We start from the raw sequence: 21296 nt of genomic DNA, 5'->3' as shown, positions 1-21296 counted from the left end.
TGGGTATTCAACTATGATTCCCCAAACCCATGAAGCATCTGCATAGGGAGTTAGCATCTGGATAGGGAGCTAGGAGATATGGTTAGTGGTTTTCTGTAGGTATGGTAATGGGTGGACAGTTGGACTAGATGATCTTGTTGGTCCTTTCCAACCCTGTGATTCTATGAAGCCAGATTCTATCAATACAACTGTGGCATTTTCAAACAAGAACCTCAGAGCTTTCTGCTGTGAGATGCCTCCCTCACGCTTGGAAATAAATATCATATCAAATAAATATCAAACATCATCAGACATAAATATCTACAAAGTATCAGCTTCAGTAGCTCTGGAACCTTGGAGCAATCCAAGCACTACTGTATACACCGGTGCCCCAGAGGATGGCAGGCACACTCCATGGTCAGCTATAAAACTAGATTAGCGACCAGGTGAAATACCAGAACAATTGAAAATTAATGCTCCCCATTTTCTATACAGAGCATCCCAAAACGTCAACCTTCAGTTGAATGATCAAAATTCCCATTCATCAAAATCCACTAGAAATGTGGCAAAGCAAGCCTAGAATAGGGTATCTTATGGGGTATCTTCTGCCCATCTGGTAACACCTGAGCCACAGCACTGATAAGAATGCAGAGCTGGAGGGAACAGCAGTGGAGGTGTAAGATTTGACTGCTCAACTTCCAGAGCAGGTTAGTCAGGATGATTATAGCGCTAAAGGTAAGGAGGGAGTATTTATTTTCCCATTTCATGACATTCAGACAAATCCTGGGAAGGAAGAATTCCCAGCGCCTTATTCTCAAGCTACAGAAATATTTCTCATAGAAGCATCCCACCAAACCAGCAAACAAACACGTGTTGCCACCTGGCAATGGGAAACAACTGTTCACAGCACATTGCAGGAAGAGTAGCACAAACTCCTGGTTGTTCCCTGTACAGTAGGTGCAAACTACTCGTCTAACTTGGCAAAGGCAGCATTAGAGAAACTTTACAAGTCTCTCGGCTTGTTTATGATGAGACATTAATTTATATCATTCCTGATTAGATCCAAGCAAATACTTCAGATCTATAAATAAAGCTCCCTGTTGAAGTGAGCAAAGCTAATTCAAAACAAGACATTCTTTTCCTGGAATGTGAGCAGCTGTGCAGAGAATCATTGGGATTGCTAGTCAAGGATTGCTATTTCCAAGTATTCCCCAAGAGAAGACAATTTTGGTTATTCTACTCTACTATTCTGCTCTATTATTTTCTATTTTACTTCTATCGACAGGATGAAACAGTAACTCCATGATAATATTAATAAGAGAGTTAGAGCACAGGAGAGGACCCTGCTTCTATCAGCAAGGGAGCCACATCTTTGTCCCACCCTCCCCCAAACGATCCATCTGTTATCTAAGCAAGGATCAGAGCACAAAGCAATACAATTTCATCCCACAAAACACCATTACAGAATAATCATCCTATGACTATAAAGATCTTGAAAAAGCAAACTCTTAAACGTGCCCAGTAGTCACCCTTGAAGCACTCCTCCCCATTTCCTCTCTCAGCAAATCTTGTGATGTACTTTATACCTAGCTTATAATCTCACTTTAATTTTCATTCCATTCCTGAAACTCTGCCATCTGTTATGCTTCAATTGCTGGATCAGTCTGCTTTGCTGTCCAGAAAAAAAAAAGAAAGATCAAAATGTTTTTGACACTGTACAAGTCTCAGGCACAAACTGCAGTTTCTCCAGTGAATAAAGTAAAAAAATTAAATTCAACCTCTCAGCGTGATCCGACACAGCCCCACCACGCAGCCACTTGGGCTCTTAAAACAATTCATCTTCAGATTTCTGAAAATCAGCATTAAGAATCAGTATTTGTTTACTCTGGCTGTAATCCCCTCTTTATTACTATGTCTCCCGGTAGCCTCCAGTTACAGCAGTTACACAGAACAGAAAGGCAAGAGCTCAAATGAATTTTTCTTCATACTCACTGTTTGCAATAGGAAAAGTGTTTAATCAGTTCTAAGCAGGAAGTTAACACAGATTTTAAGTTGGTAAAAAATAGATTAAGTTTTGAGGCTAAAAAAGTGTTTTATTTAGAGTTGCTATCCAAAAAAAGCACCTGGGTTGGGATCGTCCCGAAAACTTCTTATTCAGACAGACATTGGTAAAACATCTGGGAAGCAGCAATAGCTGTGAATATTTCCCCTTCCAAACTACAGGCAACTCAGCACAGGAGCTTCATATACCAAGCTGCTCATGGGATGAATGCAGCTCCTGCTGTCCTTCAAGTCATGAGTTTTGTCCTGTGTAGGTAACGCCAGAACAGAGGCTAAAGTGCTGGGTTTAAGAGCACGAGGAACCAAAATGACAGCAAAAGAACAAGAAATGGGTTAAAAACAATGAAACAGAGCACAGGAGTTGAGTGTGGTTTTACTTTCACTCCTAAGTTCCACGTCACTGGATACAAAATTCTGCAACAACTTCTTAAATCCATTTTTCTAAGTTAACAGTGAGTTCCCTGTTAATGAAAATTCTCCTATTTGAAATCACTTTATTGCTGTCAGAGGCATCATTTAAAAAAATAAAACACTTTCTAGTTTTATATTAAGTATATATTACGTTTTATATCTGCTCAGAGATATGATTTAGCAGAGGGTTGTTAGTTAGGATACTATGATTAGGCTGCGGTTGGACTTGATGATCTTTAAGGTCTTTTTCAACCTGAATAATTCTGTGATTCTATTATTAAGAGTTTTGAAAATTCATGCATTTCTTTGATATAGAAAAGCTATTGAGTGACTTTAAAATACTGAAGTCTTCATATTCAACCAAACAACCAGCAGTATTTTGCATAGCTTTGCACACCAAAACCTGAGATTAAACTTGACTAATGAATACAGCACCGTTTGTACATGGCATTTCTGTTTCAAGGCTTCTCTTTTTTGTGCATCTTTCAATTATGTTTCATTGCATATAAAACTTATTTGACACAATTAAATCAGATTAAAGTAATATGATTAACAGTGCAAAAGCAAGCATGCCAAAGTTAGGAAACAGTAAAATTAGAAAGTAACACGGTCTGCATTTTTCTAAATGCAAAGCATTACAAGAGAAATTACATTTACAAATTCTTTTCTCCCCAAAGATCCTGCCCTATTCAGCAAGAATTTGTTGTACACAATTCAAATCCTGCTTTGAAGAAATTCCTAATGTGCTTTTCTTTGGCACTTTTCACTATAATGCTTAAGCGCTCACGTTCATGTACCGTGCACGGTGGAGGAAGAATATTTTCCAATCTGTAAAATAAGTAAATGAAGGCAGAGAAAGGATAGCATCAAAGGTATTAAACTGACTTTGAATAGCTATTATGAGATTTCTAGGCCTAATTTCTCAAAGGACGTGACAGTGAGCAGCAATTCATCCAGTCAAACATCTAAGCCCTGTGTTAAAGTTCCCAAGGTACGGTCAGGCAGCCAGTAAGTCAACATGACAGCCCACCGCTGCTAAGGAAGCCAGTCATCATTCTTCTCCTTCTGCTCCTCCATATGAGAGACTCCAGCCTTTATTTGTACAGTTTGCTATTTGACCATTCAGCAAATCAATGCCACAAAAAAAAAAAAAATTAAACTAAGATAACAACAACAAAAAAATCATTTGCTTCTGTTGACTTTGTGAGCTCAAGTATTCATTAAACAGCCTGGCAAGCAAAAGACTGGACACGAAGGAAGAAAAGTTGATAGGGCACCAGGAAGGGAACAGGGTTTCAGCCCCGCAGGAAGGCAGTCCTGTTAGGTCAGCTGCCCCTGGAAGAAGGGGCAGTCAAGAACCCTTCTAGCATTGCAACAGGAGAGAAAAGAAAAATCCATCCCGATTCCTCAGTAAACACATTTTCTGCATTTGATTTTGATACCCACCACAGCTGCCATTCCACGGGAAGGGATTTATCCAGAAGAACTCGCTGCTCTGCAAACCACACACGCTCCAGTTTTTGCAGATAAAGGTAAAGGGACTCACAGGCCGCTACCGCTTTAGCCACAGTTCTGAACTGACCCTTCCACACAGCTGACTGCAGGACTTAATAAACGGGCCGCACCAAAAACATGCACAAACAAGAAGGAACCCATCCTGCACGCTGACTAAGGCAGAAATCCTGCTGACAACAGAAGGTACAAGCAGCTAATGGAAGATGCCATCACAGCGAAGAGCAGACAATTTATTTTATCTGAATACCAGCACATGTTAAATTCAGAGGGCTTTGCTTTGGAAGCTTACCGCATTTTAATACGCAATGCACATATTCTTTGAGCCCAACTTTTAAAAGCAACCAAAGGAACACAAATTCCTTCCAATGGAGTACTACTAAGAGCCCAAAGTTGCAGTTATGCTACATGGACGTTGCCAGCTTTGGACTAAGACCACAAAGAAACAGATCCAAATTGTCCTTGGGCAACATGACGAGGCCACAGGCTTCCCTCTGTAACTGCTTCCAGCCGCACTGATGCAAACGTTCCCAAGAATGCAAGGTGGAACACGGCACCAAAATGGTTTTTCTTTTAAAAAAAACCAATGAACCACCACCTTAAAGCACAGTTTACTTTACCAGTCAAGTTTATACAGCTGAAAGGCATTAGACCTTCTTGGAGGATAAGGGAGGAAGGAACAGCGAATTGTCTTTTTACACATAAAACAACACAGTGCTGTCCCACTGGACATGCCCCAGTGGGTTTCTTTGCCCCTTGTCTGGATTCAGCACATGATCTCCGCTTTGGAAACACGAACAGGTAAGAATCTGAAAGATTTAACAGTTCAAACATTAACTTTCTAATGTTCAGTTCCCTTGTTCTTATTTTGACAGCAGTGTTAATCCTAATGGACTACAGGTTCACAGGCAGAACCTACTTACTGAGATTTGTATTTGGATGAAATGACTTTTTCAGGTCGGGGTCAAATTCCAATGAATTAATGAATATGAAATAATTCCAAAAGCAACCCTTCCCATTTTCTGCCCAACACTGGAAAGGTGGAGCAGCTCCTCCTCTTTCAGCCACTTCTCAGCTGCAGAGATGCTTCTGAATACCCACAAATGTAAGGCTCTTTTGGACACTGGTGGTTCCCAACCGAGGTTTAAATTCTGACGACCCAACACTTCGCATACCCTGGATCACAAACATCACTGAAGTGAAGTAGCTGAAGGATCAGATTTTAGTTCATCTCCTCCTTATCCCCTTTGGGCTGGAGAAATAATTTCTTTATAGGATTCTTGAACTACAAGCAATTCCACAAACATTTTAATTTTAGAATTAAATAAATCAAGGTGATTTGGTTTTTTTCTTTTTATTTATTTGCAACATCTCATATTAGTATAGAATTCACTCTTGTGAATTGTGATGTCCAAAAGGTTTATGTTGGAGCTGTTAGTCACAAACTGTTCATGCCAACAATATTGTAGACGATTTCAGTGACCAAATCCCAAAGTTCTTTTTAAATCAAAATAAGTCTTTTTCATTTAGTTGTTTTTAAACAGCCAAACATCTGACTAAGCCGTATTGCCAAAGGAAACAAAGGATGTTTGCTTGAAACACCAGAAAGAATTTCTGTTGTTTGCCTTGTTCAGTCCTTGGGAAGGCAGAGCAATGCCTGTGCTGATGGCTGGTCACCAGGACATGGTATCCAAATCCATACAACTTTTTGTTTTTGCGTTACTTATGGCTTTCCTTGCTACAAGTAACAGGCAATCTAATAGGAATCCAAGTGTTTTACAGAACTTAACATCCAAAAGCTTTTCATATAATTCAAGTCCTCCTTGAAAGAACCAAGTATATTGCAAAGTTTCACAAGATTAGCGACTCTTCATTTGTTCTTCAGTGTGCTAAGTTCCGGCTGACCACCACTCTAATCAGTCATCAATGGAAGACCAACTCAACAGAGCTCCTACAATTTCACTTCATAGAAGAATAAAACAGTATAAAAATATTTGACAGCTATTTTTAGAATACTTGAGTTACTTTCAAACAAAAGACTGTGTAATCCACATATACAAATGCTATCATTTAAAAAATACCTACGTGGCAAGAAAAGCTCAAAACAAACGAAAGCATTATCTTATATTCCTCCATTCCCTTCTCCTTTAATAACTTATAAACCATACTCAGTGTGAAATACTTACATACTCCAAATGCCTGAGCTATGAAATATTCTGATGCACTATTTAAACTACTCTTCATTTATTCCTGAACTAAAAGATATTAAAACGTGTTGAAACTCAAATGTAAAATGCTTGTGAATTAGACAAACTTTAATCACAGAAAGGAGAGTGTAATAAATATTTCTGGGAGTCAGCACACTTTTTCCTACACTTTCCCCTGTAGCTGTTTACACACTGAGAATGAAAAACAATGAATGCAAATTTATGAGTAATTCTAGTCACACAATGAGATACTCATTATTTCAAATTGTACCATGCAAGAATTTACAAAACAATCTGCAAATTCTCTGTTCCAGCCTCCTCAGATGAACAGGAGTGAAACAAAACAAGCTATAAAGTAAAGGTCTAGTTACCACAAGTATATTCTTGGTTCATTTTCAACATACTGAAGAGATTCGACTGTAACAAAAAGTACCAAAAAAGACAAAGTAAATGATGTAATGAACTACTTGCAAATTTTGGTTATTTTACACCCACTTTTCATGTATGAGATTTCAGGGATCACTCTGATAGCCTAACATGACTTATTATTAGGGCACAACTACAAAACAAGCAATGGTACAGCACAAGAATTTCTGCGTATCATTTCTTTGTGCACTGTTTATCTATTTTATTGCCTAACTAACATTAATGAGCACCACAACTTTATGACTAACACGCAGCCTCTGTATGGATTAAGCCAGAAAGGAATGCAAAATATAGCACAGCAGGTTTAGGGGGAACTTTATTTTCAATAAACAGTATCAATTAGATGAATCTACTGAACAGTCTGTAGTTATGATATAGGTCAACAGGGACATTATCCCTCAGCTAAAAAACAACATAAAAAATTCTGAATGCAGAACATAGTAATGAATTATTGGAACAGAGAGCTAAGGAAATCTATGACTCTAAGAGAAGATGCAACATATCCTACTGATTTATCTTGACGAGTGGTTCCACTTATGTGGATATCTAGAAACTTACTTTCTGTTATGGAAACACCAAACTAAGAGAGGAAGGGGAAAAAAAAATACCCAACACCTTAAAAGCTTTAGTCGTTTCTGTGTGTAAGAATTCAGTTTGGATTAATTTGAGAACAACCAAACGAATCCCAGGCCCTGCCATGCTAACATAGCGCATTCCACAATGCCTTGCTTTCAGTTTCAGAACCACATGAAGCACTGCCATGTTTCCATGGGCTATTTTGGCAACAGAATGCACACAATTCTTCAAGCCGTCCAAAAGGAAGTTCTGAAGAATTAACCTTTAAGAAGAGGCAGACAAAAAGAACCAAGCTTAGAAGTTCAAATAACTCTTAATTCCTACGGTAAAATTCAAGAATTTAACTTCCCATCAGGCACTGAAAGCCGTCTGGGAAATAGTTTTATTAAACATTTGGATTAATGAACAGTTCAAATTACACAGTCTAAACAACATTTACTTATTTCCACATCAAAAGTTTGATTTTTTTTTCAAATACCAAGTAAATGCATTTCAGCACAGGCACTTTTTAAGTGAATCTGCTGTTTAAAAAAAGGGAGGGAAAAATGCTTGATAATAAATTTGTAGCAGATAGAACCTTAAAAAAATACAGTCATTATTGGGTGCCTGCTTTTAATTAAAGTTCATTTGACCGATTTCAACAGACTGTTTCTGTAGGTGGGCCTCTTAACATCCAACTTAATTAGGCCTCACCAACTAGCCCTGGGGCCATGAAGAATGAAAGGAAAGTTACTGTTTCTCAAGGGTAACTTTAGGCTGTCTGTACATACACCATGAGATGGACAAAATCAATTCTTTCCATCCTAAGACTGTAGGAAGAATTTTTCTTATTGTGAACAGATAAATCCAACCATCACAATTTAGGGCACGACTTTCAGGTGGACCAGTAAATTCCTAAGGCTCTTAATGAATTTCTGCTGGTGTCTTACACTACGCCAGGAGGATACTCGGACATTTTCTCATTAAATCTCCCATCTATAAGTGGGAACAAAAATTAAGAGTGCAAACAGAAAAGAGCCTGCACCAAGCACCTGAAATCCCACCCACCTCCTGGAGACTCAGCAGTGGGAATTAGCACACATGGCCGAGCAAGAATATATTCCAGTGCTGAACTTCTATTACATAAGGAGAAATTGCACAATTACATAACAGTAGGTCAACAGCTTTGGAAATCAACAAGAAAAAAATCTTTAAAAACCCTACTTTCAGAGAAAACAACTTTATTCATGTGGAAGCATGAACATAATGAACTCCCAAATACTTCAGCGATATAGTCACGAATAAACCCACGAGGGCTGAATAAGCATTTACTCAAACGTACTTAGAGAGTTTATAAAATAGCAGGCCACACCAGATTAAAAAACCCACAGGAGGGAAATGCTCCAGAGCTGTCCCTCCAATCGTCAAAAGGCCAAATCACAGCAAAGGAAAAGCTGGCGCGTTCTGAAGAGACATTTTTTCAAAAGCAATGAAAAACGAAGCACAGATCCCCCCAACTCATTGACTGGTGCTGCTAAACAGCTGCATACTAATGGCCTTGCATACATTACAAGTGTCAGAGAACACTCTGAAATGAACAGACAACTTGAATCTTGGCAAATGGATGGAATATAACGCTCACAGAGTCATACTGGAAAGTAGTTAAACATGCTAATTAGCACTGGTAGTTCACTGCCATAGAACACACGCCCAAAATGAAAAAACAAAGATGAATGTTGACTAGGAGTTCTCTGTCTTTCCTTACAAGCCACAATAAAAAAGTGACAAATACACGGACTTCTCATGCTTGTGCTATTCTGTTCTTAGGCTCATAATTAAAAAACAACTGGAAGAGAGAGCTCAAAGGGTCGTCCGTCCACTCCCTTCCCAATCTCACTGACTGACTCATCCTGAGATCCAAGTCCATCGTTTCTTGTACACCCCACCATGACCCTTCAGCAACTTCTTGCCCACCTGAAAGCTGTTACTTCAGCCCTTCATAAGCTCCTCTTCAGATTAACTCCTTTTATTCCCATCTCCAAGTCAAGATTTTCTAGACTTAAGCTCACACAGCAATTAAATGCATCTCACATCTTGCTGCTTGTAAAGAAACTGGAAATCCAGACTACTACAAAGCTCCATCAAACAAGCAAACAAAAAGTCTTCAAAGAATCTTAAGGTATTTCTTCATTTACAGCTTAATTTACATAATTTTGCCTTAATAATAAAACGCCTGCCCAAAATAAAGTCAGAAAAAAACACTGCTTTTAAGAGCAATTCATCATAGAGAAATAGAAAATGCCAGACAGTTTGCTTAAAGCAAAACTGAAAACTTCTTTGGTAGATAATTTTCAGACTTTCAGTCTGAATTTTCCTAAAGAACTGTACATAACAGGCCTAATTATTGCCTGTTCAGTCTGAGAGAAAGGCCTATTAGCCAGACTCCTGTGTGAAAGCTGTTTGCTTTAACTTTTGTTGACTTCTCAATGATATTCAGCCCTACACTTCTGGACACCTACCAAGAAGACCTCAAGTGAAACTGGGAGGGAATACACAAGAATCCTGAAGGCATTATCACAGTTTCATGCCAGCGATTACTTGGTCACACCAGCACAAAAGATCACTGAAATTTTCCCTGTTCATTCCAGTGGCAGTGCAGGAAAAACATTTGGCTTTGGTAGGAATAAGCCACAAGAGCATCAGTGGATGTTTTAATACCAAACAGATGTCAACTATGTCTTTTATGGCTTGATAGCATTCAACTGTGCTGCAAAAGTTACTAAAATGTAGAGCAAATACAGTAGTTATTCTTTTACTTTTCAGGTCTAAACCATCTTTGTAGTTTATCAACTCGAATCCAAATCCATTAAATCCACAGAGAAAGGTAGAAGTGTCATGTAAATGTCACTATCACGTTAATCCATGACTTCGTCAGCATCAGATAAGACAAGTTTTCTATGACAAACTGAATGCAGAGCACAAATTTCAGTGTCATTTCTAGTTCATAAATTCTCTGCCATCTGAATATAATAAATGCCATCTGAAGATCTGTACTAGAAGCAATAAGCGACCCGTCCAGAAGCTCCAAGCCATTTCCATGACATCAGGCCCTTGTTTTAACACAAACTTTCAGGACATTTGCAGGTTTGACTCTTTTCTTTTCCCAAGGGTCTCAATATCAATACCTCACCCAAATAAGTAGTTAAGATGAAAAACAGACATGGAACTAGAACTAAATTTAATGCTTGTTTCAAGGTTATAAGATTAACTATGAAGTTTACTTTTCCAAGTTGAATGAGATGCACGCTCTCAAAACTCCTCCTGTTTCAGAGCTCTCACAAATACTTAAAGAAGAAAGATACTTTGGTGAATAATAATATCATTGCACAACTCTTAACATAACCCATATGGATGCAATGACCCACAATGAAGACGTTCTACAGTTGAAAAGTGGAAAATTGAGAACTGTCAGCACATCATTTTTTTTGTTATTCTGCTTTTACATCTGAAGTATATTACAGGGCACACAGTTAAAATGAAACTACATTCAGTCGTCTTTACTCCTCTCCCCACATTATTTGTCAAAACTAAGGTGAGTTTATTTGTTCTTTGACTATGATACACTTGCTCTGAAGGAGCAGAGAGCCATTGAAATTTCCTTCTCCAAGCCTCTATGGGGGACACATCTACAATGCTGAACCTTCTTTCTTACTAGCATGACAAAAAAGAGGTAGATTTTGTTTGAATAATGCAGCATTGCAGAAACACAACTGCACATGCCTGTTTAGTCACAGAATCACAGAACTGTAGGGGTTGGAAGGGACCTCTAGAGATCATCGAGTCCAACCCCCATTGGAGTCCATGAAAGATATCACTACAGATAAGCACAGCACATCCACTGGGCTTTTGTTGTACTTCCAACATGCACCACTTACAGTTCAGTCCATCCACATCACACTTAAGTATCTGTACAACCAGAATGATGTTTGCAAGCTTCAACTACTCGCTATGTCAATCCAACTCCTATTACTTGAGTCATACTCAGAAGAAAAGAAAAAAAAAAGATGGATGTAATATCCAGGAGAAGCAAAAACTGATCTATAAGACATCATAAATATGAATTCTGTATTGATTGAACTCTGATTCATCTCACACAAGATTTAGCACACGTCTCAAAACAGAAAATTCTCAAGATCCTTCTTGGATTGTATTTAGGATCTCTGAAAACCCAAACAATGAAAGCTTTTGGCCTGTCAATTCACATTCCAGATTCTTGTTGGCTCTGGGCTGTGCAGCTGGCAACATGACAAATTCTTTTCCCACACAAGAACTACAGCAGAAATTCCCCAACACGCACTTAGTATAACCTTCCTAGTTACACAAGAGTCAACCCTGACGAGGGAAGCCTTCATCAGAAAGTCTGCTCCGAAAATACACGACTGCCAACAGCCATGACGTGTCTTTCTTTGACTTAAAGAAAAATGTACTTGGTTGAAAGTAACGTTATTTATTTTGGTAGAAAGACTAAAGAGGGACAGGATGTTTGCTTGTTCTGCTTGTGAGTACAGTCTGTCAAGGGTAACAGATAAAACCGGAAAGAAAAAACTGCTGGAAACTATTTTCTTTGATACATCACTTGTATCATACATTACTCATTTTGTGCATGTACCTGTTTCATCACTTGTAATAGCTGCCTTTTAAAAATCATATTCTTCCCTAGAGCATCAGCATACATGGAAAACAAAATGTCTCTGTTACTGTACAGTAATATTCTCCCTTTATTTAAAATTAAACTGAATTCAGTCTTATTTAACCTTGTCTAGTCCACAGATCTTGAAAAGTAAGAGGATGCTGTATTGTCACCTAGTGTGGTATGTCGCTGCTTTTATGAGATGTATTTTTATTGTCAGTCCCGCTGTCAGTTTGAACACCGATTTCAAAGAATGTGAATCCGGCTGCAAACTGTGGAAAACTTTCAAAGCAGTGAAACTAAATAATGTAGTCATTAGGATAAAGAGAAATGTCAGCTGTTACATCTGGACAGATTATTTTGACAAGTAGCTGGGCATGACACTATTTCAAGATCAGCATTTTACTGCAGTCCTGCACTGAAGAAATACGTAACATCCCTGTCATCAAAGTGCACCAAATCTAAACCATAACTCTCCAGACATTCTTCAAACAATTCTTATTACATCTATTTGATGTCTATAATACTTCTTGTTTACGCTGTGCCTTTCATTGGGTTGGGCTAGACCAGCTCCAGAGGCCCCTTCCAACCTTTATAATGTGTGATTCCAAAGCTCTAAAGCAGACACTAAGACTGTTAATAACAAAAAAGAGAAAAACAGGTTTACTACCACATCAGATGCTATGCTAACTACCCAAGATGACAGGACAAATTAACATTTGCACCGCATGTTTTTAACCACTTGGCAGTTAACAGCCTGCTTTGGGTGTTTTCCATCAAATACTCAGTGGTTACTATTTGCAATGATAATGACTGTCACTTCTAAGTTAGCATTGGTAACGGCCTATTAACAAAAGGGACTTTTCCACACTCACAATAAAATAGCTGTTGGCTCAAAAAACAAAAGTCTTGATGACAACTTGAGGTACACTTTGGCTTTGGGGACTTCAGTACACAAACAGCTTCTTCCAGATGTGAAGAAATTTGGTCACTACCATCTACAACCAATTTCATGTCAGTTACCAATTTTGGAAAGGATTCTGAAGCTGCAATGGGCATTTGTTTAGAAATTGATTCTTGTACCACTAAAAAAGTGCTCTGTGAACCCATTAGTTAAGATTATAAATGCTAAAACAATTTGATAATTTAAGTGTAAAGCTAAATGATGAAATGAAGACCACACTCTTCCCAGGATACAAAGGAATGAAATATTACAGTTAAGAATTCAGACAAAAACACCACCTTAATTTCTAAAAAAAAAAACCAACAAGATAATCAACTTATCATGGAACAGAGCTCTAACTTCAAGAAAAACTTGAAAGAAATTGGCACAAGGTATGAAACAAGCCACTGTTTCATGCCCAGATCATTTGCTTTCCAACACTGATGTTTTATTATGAAGATCCTGAGATACTGTCAGAATCCACAGCAAACAACAGTATGGAACCAGGCTGGCACACGTACAGAGAAGTGGCTTCCTGAAAACACTACCAGCAGCCCAGCTGTTCATGTGGTCTGGTGCTCTGTACATTGCAACATTAACTTACAACAATCAGAATATCTCATTCATCCTTTTAAATCAGTAGAAAAGATTTTAGGCTGCACCATCATCCAAACAATTTGAGGATCACCAACTATCGGTACTCAAATAATCTTGTCCACCATGATTATGAAGATGGAAAAACACAAAGTCACAACACCGGAACAGAAAACACCGAGAAGTATTTTAATGAGACAGAAGTGAACAAACACTGAAGAACTCTCAGGACTAGTCACAGTTTTCATCAGAAGGTGCTGCTGATGTGTTAGAAAGGTCAGCTTAGCATTTTATCTTATATCTCTCCACACAGAAAACTCCAGCCTACATCTTCAGCTCGCTAACAGACTCCATATTTACCTTAAGATGGATCGAGACAATCACAATCTATTATTTATCACCTCAAGATTAAAAGCTGCTGTACCTTTCTTTACCTTATTCAGGCATTGCCCTTACTGGAAATACATCCAAAGGGACAGAAAACCTTACTGGCATTTCTGGGAAATGTGTGACCAGCAGCAAAGCTATCGCTGTGGGCTCTAAATTACAAATAATAATAATCATATATGTAGAATATATGGGTGTAGAACAAAACATTGTCAAATCATGATAAAACTGAAAAAGAAAAAAGATGTAGTGAAAATCAGAGCTGAACAAGCAAGCATTCCAAACTCTAAATGACATTCAACATTGATTTAAATGTCTGTCATATCTCCTCATTTAGTGCCTATCAATTTTGCAGTACAATGCTACAGAGAAACTTGAAACTATCCTTTCTTATTACACTACTCTCTACTTACTACACTTCCAGCCCTCTGCAGAATTATACTCCATCCCTTCTCAATGGAAGCAGGGAATACCTTCTGAACTTCTTTTTTTTCCAGCAGTTCCACAGTCCTTCTCTTTCATGGGCAAATGGAGAAGCAGGAGTAGAAAGCAGTGAGACCTGCATTTAATTAAGTCCCTTCAAAATAAGTATCAATAAGGTCCAGAAACTTTGCCCTACAATCAAAATCTAAGAGAGTTTGTTTTGATATAGTGATGTCAGGATCAGTAAAGTTAGATTTCAAATTGCTCCTACAGGAATGAATATGTCATCTTGTTTTTGACATCTTCACCAGCCTAACAATTTAGGGCTCACAGTAATACAGTTTATCTTAAATAGATTATATGATTTAATCTGCTTAGCTTTTATAGAGCAATGACCCCACCACAATCATGACTTTCCTCAGTCTGACTTCCCATGGGGTAAGAATCTGCAGAGCCAATTTCCTGCCCCCACAGTTACTGGGCAGAATGGGAAATGGCAGCTTTCTCAAGAGCTTCTTCCCCAGATACTTTGCCACAGGATCTTTAATTTCCAAGCCAAGATTATGGGTGAGCACATCAGCCAATAGGCTCAAGTGTAACAGATCAATCCGACTGCTCCTCTGTCAGAATTCCACTGGTCACCTTCTCCCAGCTCACACTGGAGGATATTATGGCTTCTGTTTTTCCTATCTGTTCCTACCAGAGGGCCTGAAGAATGATATACTAACTGCATTAGATCAAATTCCCATCACTTACGCTGAAAAGCCAGAATGGCTGCGACACTGATATCACTCCCTCACAGCAGCAATGGAGGGTAAAAGGAGAGTGGATGCTTAAAAAAAGGAAACAACAACAAAAAGATAATATGCTTAAAAGTACTCCAGATAATCTATTAATTTATTACTGACTTCCACCTCTACTTTTCTGTCATAGAGTAGCATAAACAACAAGAGATTTCACCCATGCACACATACATTTGGCAGTTAAAGATGTAAGAAAATACCGTGCTATGTTTTTCTTGGAGGAGCATCAGGCACCAAAACAAGGAAAAGGCAGCAGATTAGGACAGATATAAGAAAAAGGGGCACACAAAAGCTTTAAAACTGTCAGTATTTCCCTGCAAAATACAGGGATGTTATTCCAACCTCAACAGGCATCACCGGTTCACAACCTCACCGGTTACCTTTCCACACCCCAAGCACGGTTAGAAAGGCAGAGAAATGAGTTAACAACAAAGCAATAGCTGTAATGATTTCCACAGAAAACACACCCCATCTTTATTGTCTTAAAGGAAAACCATCAACAGTCGTAGTTCTAAGATTTACCAAGCTAAGAAACATCCGAATCTTCCAGACAGGGCACACAATTTCTCAAAGCCAGAAATGCCTTCTCCTTACCTACACTTCTTACTGAGAAAGATAAACAGAAGCTGACTGGATACAAAAACTTTTATTTATCCTATTATTTATGTTCTAAGACGTATTCCAGGCACCGCGTAGAGAGAAAATATCACTGTATAAACAAAATGCACAAACTAAACCATATTGGCTTGTTCTTCAGAAGGAGGAAAAAACCATTCCTGGCAAATGGAAAACTGGTGGGGATGTTTTATTTTTAAGATTCCGATGATTTGTTTAGAATGAACGTACTCTTCAAACAACAAAAGTGTATTTTCAAGTGTTTGGGTCTATTTCAACTGCACCCAAGAACAGAATGCAGCAGGTGACCATTTCCAGTAACAAAATACAGACTGTAGTAAGTGAAGGTACTAACAGGTTAACACGTGAAACACGCGAAGGAAACAGTGGAATTTTAAGATGCAACTTGTATTTCCAACTACAATTCCTTCAATTTAATATTTACCTGCTCCTCTCAGGCAAGGTTTTATTGATAAAATTTATCAGCCCTTGGCAAATCACCATACCGTGAACTGTGATGAATAACCTGTACGGGCTGACAGTTCATTCTAATTCTCTCTAAACTTTGTTTCGCATTCTTCTAGCACTTCACTATTCCATACACCCTACACGGCACCTGAAACCCATTTAAATAGCTTTACATGAAGTGAAAATAAAGAATCAGCTCTCAAACAGCTTCAAACAGCTCAACCTTTGCATTGCATTGAAGGATTTCCACACACGTTTCCACTGCACATACAAGCAGAACACAATAAATACTGTAAAACTTAATCCTGCAAACCTTCAGTCAACTTCTAAATATCCAGTGACTTAAGTGAAACTCTTGATCTGTTTGAGCACAAACACAGCTGTGTGCAGTGAAATTCTCAATTTCTTGTCTTTGCAATCTTCAAATACAGCTGAGAAGGCCAGAAGCTCCCTCTCCTCAGCTAACACAAGCTGAGGGAAATAGGGAATATAGGGGAAATAGAGTGTCCCTTCCCCATCCCACCCCAGCATCCTAAGATGATGCTAAAACTACACTTCTGGTTGAGTCTCAGCAGAACAGCTGAGCAAGTCAGTTAAGACCCATCTCTTGCCTTAAATATTAAGAGACTGATACTCTGTCAGTACTCAATAATAAGGTGTGAATCAGCCACCTGATAACCAGCTACTTAGGGAGTTTCAGAAAGAGCCATATTCTGGAAATACCCCATCAGCACTATCCCTGGGATTCTTCCTGGATACACTTTATTATGAAATAACAGGTGATTTATACATTTATTTTAGTGATTAATGACTTTTCTTGCAAATATTGAAGCATTCCATGAGTAAACACCATGCACTGGTTGCGTGTGTCCCTCTAACACAAAAATACTTGTATCGAAATTTCATCAAAAGATACTGAAGTAAGACACTGAACAAAGGCGAATGGATTTGACCCAATCCAATAGCAAAGCAGACACTTTCACTGTCTTATCCATGAGGCTGTACAGTGTCCTGAACGTGACTTACCAAGCATACATAGAATCATAGAATTACCCAGGTTGGAAAAGACCTTGAAGATCATCAAGTCCAACCGCAGCCTAACCAGTACCCTAACTCTAACAACCCTCCACTAAATCATATCCCTGAGCACCACATCCAAACGGCTCTTAAACACAACCAGGGATGGCGATTCAACCACCTCCCTGGGGAGCCTATTCCAGTACTTAACTATCCTTTCTGTAAAGAAGTTCTTCCTATTATCCAACCTAAACTTGCCCTGGTGCAACTTGAGGCCATTTCCCCTCGTCCTGTGACTTGCCACTAGTGAGAAGAAACCTGCCCCACTCTCACTGTAAGAACCTTACATATATCTCTAATACACAGCACGGCCACATAGAGGATGATAAAACAATTCAAAAACACATTGAACAATTAAGTTAATTATCATGCATCAGCAGCTAGATCTGAGTTTCGCTCTAGTGTATGGAAGCTTTTTGTGTCGATATAAAATTTCATCAGAAATAATGATTATTAATGCTATAACAACGTACTTATTCCATTCTAATGTCAACTCCAAAAAAGAAAAAAGCAAACTATTGTCCCCCACTCCAACAATAAGGAATCCTTTTCTTTCTCTGCCTCCCACTTAGGGCATAATATCATTCTGTGTGTTTTAATATTTTTCAAGGAACAACAATTTAAAAAGAAAAAAAACGAATAAAATTTCTGGTCTCTATTGTGAAAAAGATCCATAATCAATGTGAATTACAGTGCAGTTGGGCCTATTCTTTTTCAGTTTGCCTAAAGTCCAAAACTGCACGTTCCACTCACATGTATGATATGGTGAAGCACTGTAGAAGTGAATGGGCTCTTCTGAACAGTATCTGATAACACACCAACAGCTGAGAAAGGAAAGCATGGGATTGTGACCCACAAAGGGTTAAAGAGGTTTCCTAGCAAATCCACAAACATCTTCAGAGTTTTAACATCAAGCGTATAAACTACGCTGAATTCCTAGATCTCCTGTGGACTTGCACAGGTTTTCTTTCCAATCACTATGTTAGCAGGGAGCGGAAACTCAGAGCTTTAATATATGTATGTATATATATCTATTATATCTATATATCTATTATACATATATATATATATATACGCACACACACACATATAATATGTATGTATGTATATACATACATACATAAGATGCTTCTAATCTAAGATCTAACATCTTCAAAGTTTTAACCTCTGTGACAAGGAAGCTGAACACCACTTATTCCCAACACATCTCTACACTGTAAGAGTGCGTGTACTGTGAGAAATAGTCCATCCCTACTGGAAACGAAGCCTGACCTCTCCTCTTTCTGTTTCCTATGTATTCCCAATAGCCATTAATTTGTAACCCAAGAAATTCCCAGAACACACAGCTTACATGCATGGTGATCCTACCCATATCCCCCTCAGCATGATCTCAAATTCCTCCATGGAAAGCCCAGGGTAATGCTGCACCCTCTCAACTCAAGGAAAACCAGGAACAAGGTCAATGATTCTCTGGCTGCAGTTCACACTCCCCCAATATTTACTGGCTAAAATAGTCAACTCTGATTTACTTTTCCCACTTCACATGACCACCATGTTTGAAGTTTTTCAAAGAAATCCTCAATACGTATCAGATGTGTGTTGGAAAATAGGAACGCCACGCAATCCAAATAATCAATATTGCTTTATTCTGCAATAGCCTAAAATGAGTTAATTCAGAATATCAGACTTCACCTGATTTTTATGCTGGTAGAGATCTACGCTGGGTGTTGATTATTTGTTTTTCTTGGAGTAGGAGGATTATTTTCATGTGGAGAGGATTGATTTCATTCCTGCGTGAGCTGCTGTTGATATTCCCAAGCAGAAAGATTCCTTTCTAGAATTATCATCAATATATATCACGGGAGTGTTTACTTCCATCCTGCCTCTGTTCTAAAAGCCTCCTCTGTGCTATTTCCCAGAGCAAGGCTACAGGTCCCCTGCTCAAAATTTCTCTGTAGATTCTCTTAATCCTTTTCTCCTTAATCTCCATTATACAAAAAGAAATCCACATATGCACGGTCTGTGAGAGGCTAAGTAACTTTACCTCTCACCATAGTTACCACATCTGATTTAACCACTGGCTCCGGACATTGAATCATTGTCCTTTAAGATTAAAGATTTTTATTTACGTGTGCCTTGATACGTTCAACAAGCATAAAATCCTAAAACCGGATTGATTTTAGTATCAGTAGTAGCTGATTACATCTCAATTTATGCAACCGCAAGGGAACATGCCATCCACCTCTGCTGTCTCTGTACTGTGTTGTTTTCCAGGATCTCAGAAGCTCCAACGTTTAAACGTGTTACTATGACTGTTATTAAAAAGATTTTCAGCCTAATTCAATTCTTGGAATGGTTCTGAAGCAATTTGACATTCAGGTTTTCATCCGTGTACCCAACTATTCCATTACACTTTTTTTTGTCTCTCATGGTAACCGATTTTATTTGACTTAACAGAAGCTGTTCAAATATTTAAAGGCACTCGGAGATGGCAGGAGTTTATCTAGGAGCATACATGTTGTGTCACAGATATTCCTTTCCTCGTTCTTACTCGCTGCCTTGTGGGTTTTTTTTTCCCCCTCCCTAGGAAACAAACGAGCTCTGGACCGGCCCCACCGCACCGGGAACGTGCTCACTTCATCTGTTTATGCGAATATTCAAGTTACAATGGGCACATTTGGAAATTACAAGCTCGCCAGTTAAAGCAGATGCTTCTTACGTTCCTTCATATGCACGGTATCCCTCTGCCAGGATCGGCGAGCGCAAGAACTAAAGTATAAACATCTGCAACACCTCGTCGTTTTGTTAACATTCTTGCACGCATTTCCTTGCTAACTCCAAAAAGGCACAACGGTGTAAAAACGGGGAAATCGGGAACATCTGGGCGATAGCGACGGCAAAAGGAATGAAACATGAATAAACAAAAACATGGCGAAAGTGGCCTGGGGTTGTTACACTGTCAGATCATTTTTCCAAGCTCAACATCAAGGCTTTTGTTACAACCGAAGCGGTCATTTGCATGGAGAACCAACAGGGTTTCTTCTTCTTCAGCGTTTCCCGACCGTAACACACACTCGCTCTCCCCGACACACACACACACACACAAGCAGGAAAAGCTTCTCTCTGGCAAACAGCCCCCGAATCGCGCACATATTCGCAACTACGGAACCCGAGGATCGCGAGCAAAGCTCCGCAGACCGAACGCTTCGCTACCGAGGCGGAATTTCGGCAGAAAAACAACAGACAAACCTTTGGAGCGCTGCCCCAGCCGGAGTTGTTCTCCCTCTCCCTCTGCTCGGCTGTTACTGACAAGATCAGGCTGAGATGAACAAGTCCCCGCTCCTCCAGCCTCGCCGCTTTGCTCTTCCCACCCGCTCCGGGCTTTAAATAATGGCAAACTTTCCCAAAGTTAAAAAATGCCCTGAATTAAAGCAACGAGAGGCACAATGACAGGAAAGCAGACAACGCAGCCTGGACAATCGCTGCAGCAGCACGAAGGGCACCGCTCCGTAGTTAGGGCTGTGTCAGCACTTTCTTCCTGAGCCCCCCCACTTCTCAGGGGCTGCGACTCAGAGCAGCGACCAAAGTGTTCACGGTTACAAAGGGGGCTTCAAGGCGAACCCCCTCCCCTGTGCATCCCAACCCACCCATCCACATCACTCACAAAGTTACAGGAGCGCAGCAGGCTGAGCACTTTCATCACTGCAGCACATCCCAAGTGGTGGTGGTGGTGTTTTTTTAATGTAAATAAGGCTCTTAAAAATGACATTTCACAAGCATTTTATCTACATTGTGTATTTTGGCCCCCTCTGTCTATATATATATGTGTGTGTGTGTATTTAAATCAAAGTAAATTCACAAATCCCTTTGACACCTGAAATTTGCCTTGTGTAAGCATGGAATAATTCCTCCATCCCTGCTAATTCTCATGGCCTGCTCACATTGCTGGGCTGCTCACAGCCTCCGCTGAAGGTTCAGCTCCCATCCATACGGCAATGTTGGAACCTGAGCTGCTTGCTGAGCACACCTGCACCTTCCTCTGATAAGCCAAGTGTCCTCGCAGTCATGCTAATATAAGAAAACAACATGTTTGATCTGCACATCAGTCATTTCTTTTACTGTAAAACCGTGCACTTAACGTAAAA

General features: G+C 39.3%; 1 protein-coding gene across 5 annotated transcripts in view; it reads right to left on the bottom strand.

Moving 5' to 3' along the window:
• The window catches only part of CTBP1 (C-terminal binding protein 1), a 199058-nt gene that overhangs the window by 173658 nt on the left and 4104 nt on the right, over positions 1-21296 (bottom strand). Inside the window, exon 1 of one of the 5 annotated variants that reach the window (XM_085547497.1) lies at positions 20401-20866. The exons of 3 other annotated variants lie outside the window; for them this stretch is intronic. The gene's annotated coding sequence lies outside the window, so the exon portion shown is untranslated. Of the gene's footprint in view, positions 1-20400; positions 20867-21296 lie in introns of those variants that run through there. One more of the 5 variants, XM_015862567.3, reaches the window with a different exon arrangement.

Source organism: Coturnix japonica, chromosome 4 (genome assembly GCF_054131305.1).
Source record: "Coturnix japonica strain WE chromosome 4, WE-NBRP24, whole genome shotgun sequence".
NCBI classification, from domain to species: domain Eukaryota; kingdom Metazoa; phylum Chordata; class Aves; order Galliformes; family Phasianidae; genus Coturnix; species Coturnix japonica.
The sequence above is the reverse complement of the archived record's forward strand: the minus strand, read 5'-3'. Positions and strand labels throughout refer to the sequence as shown.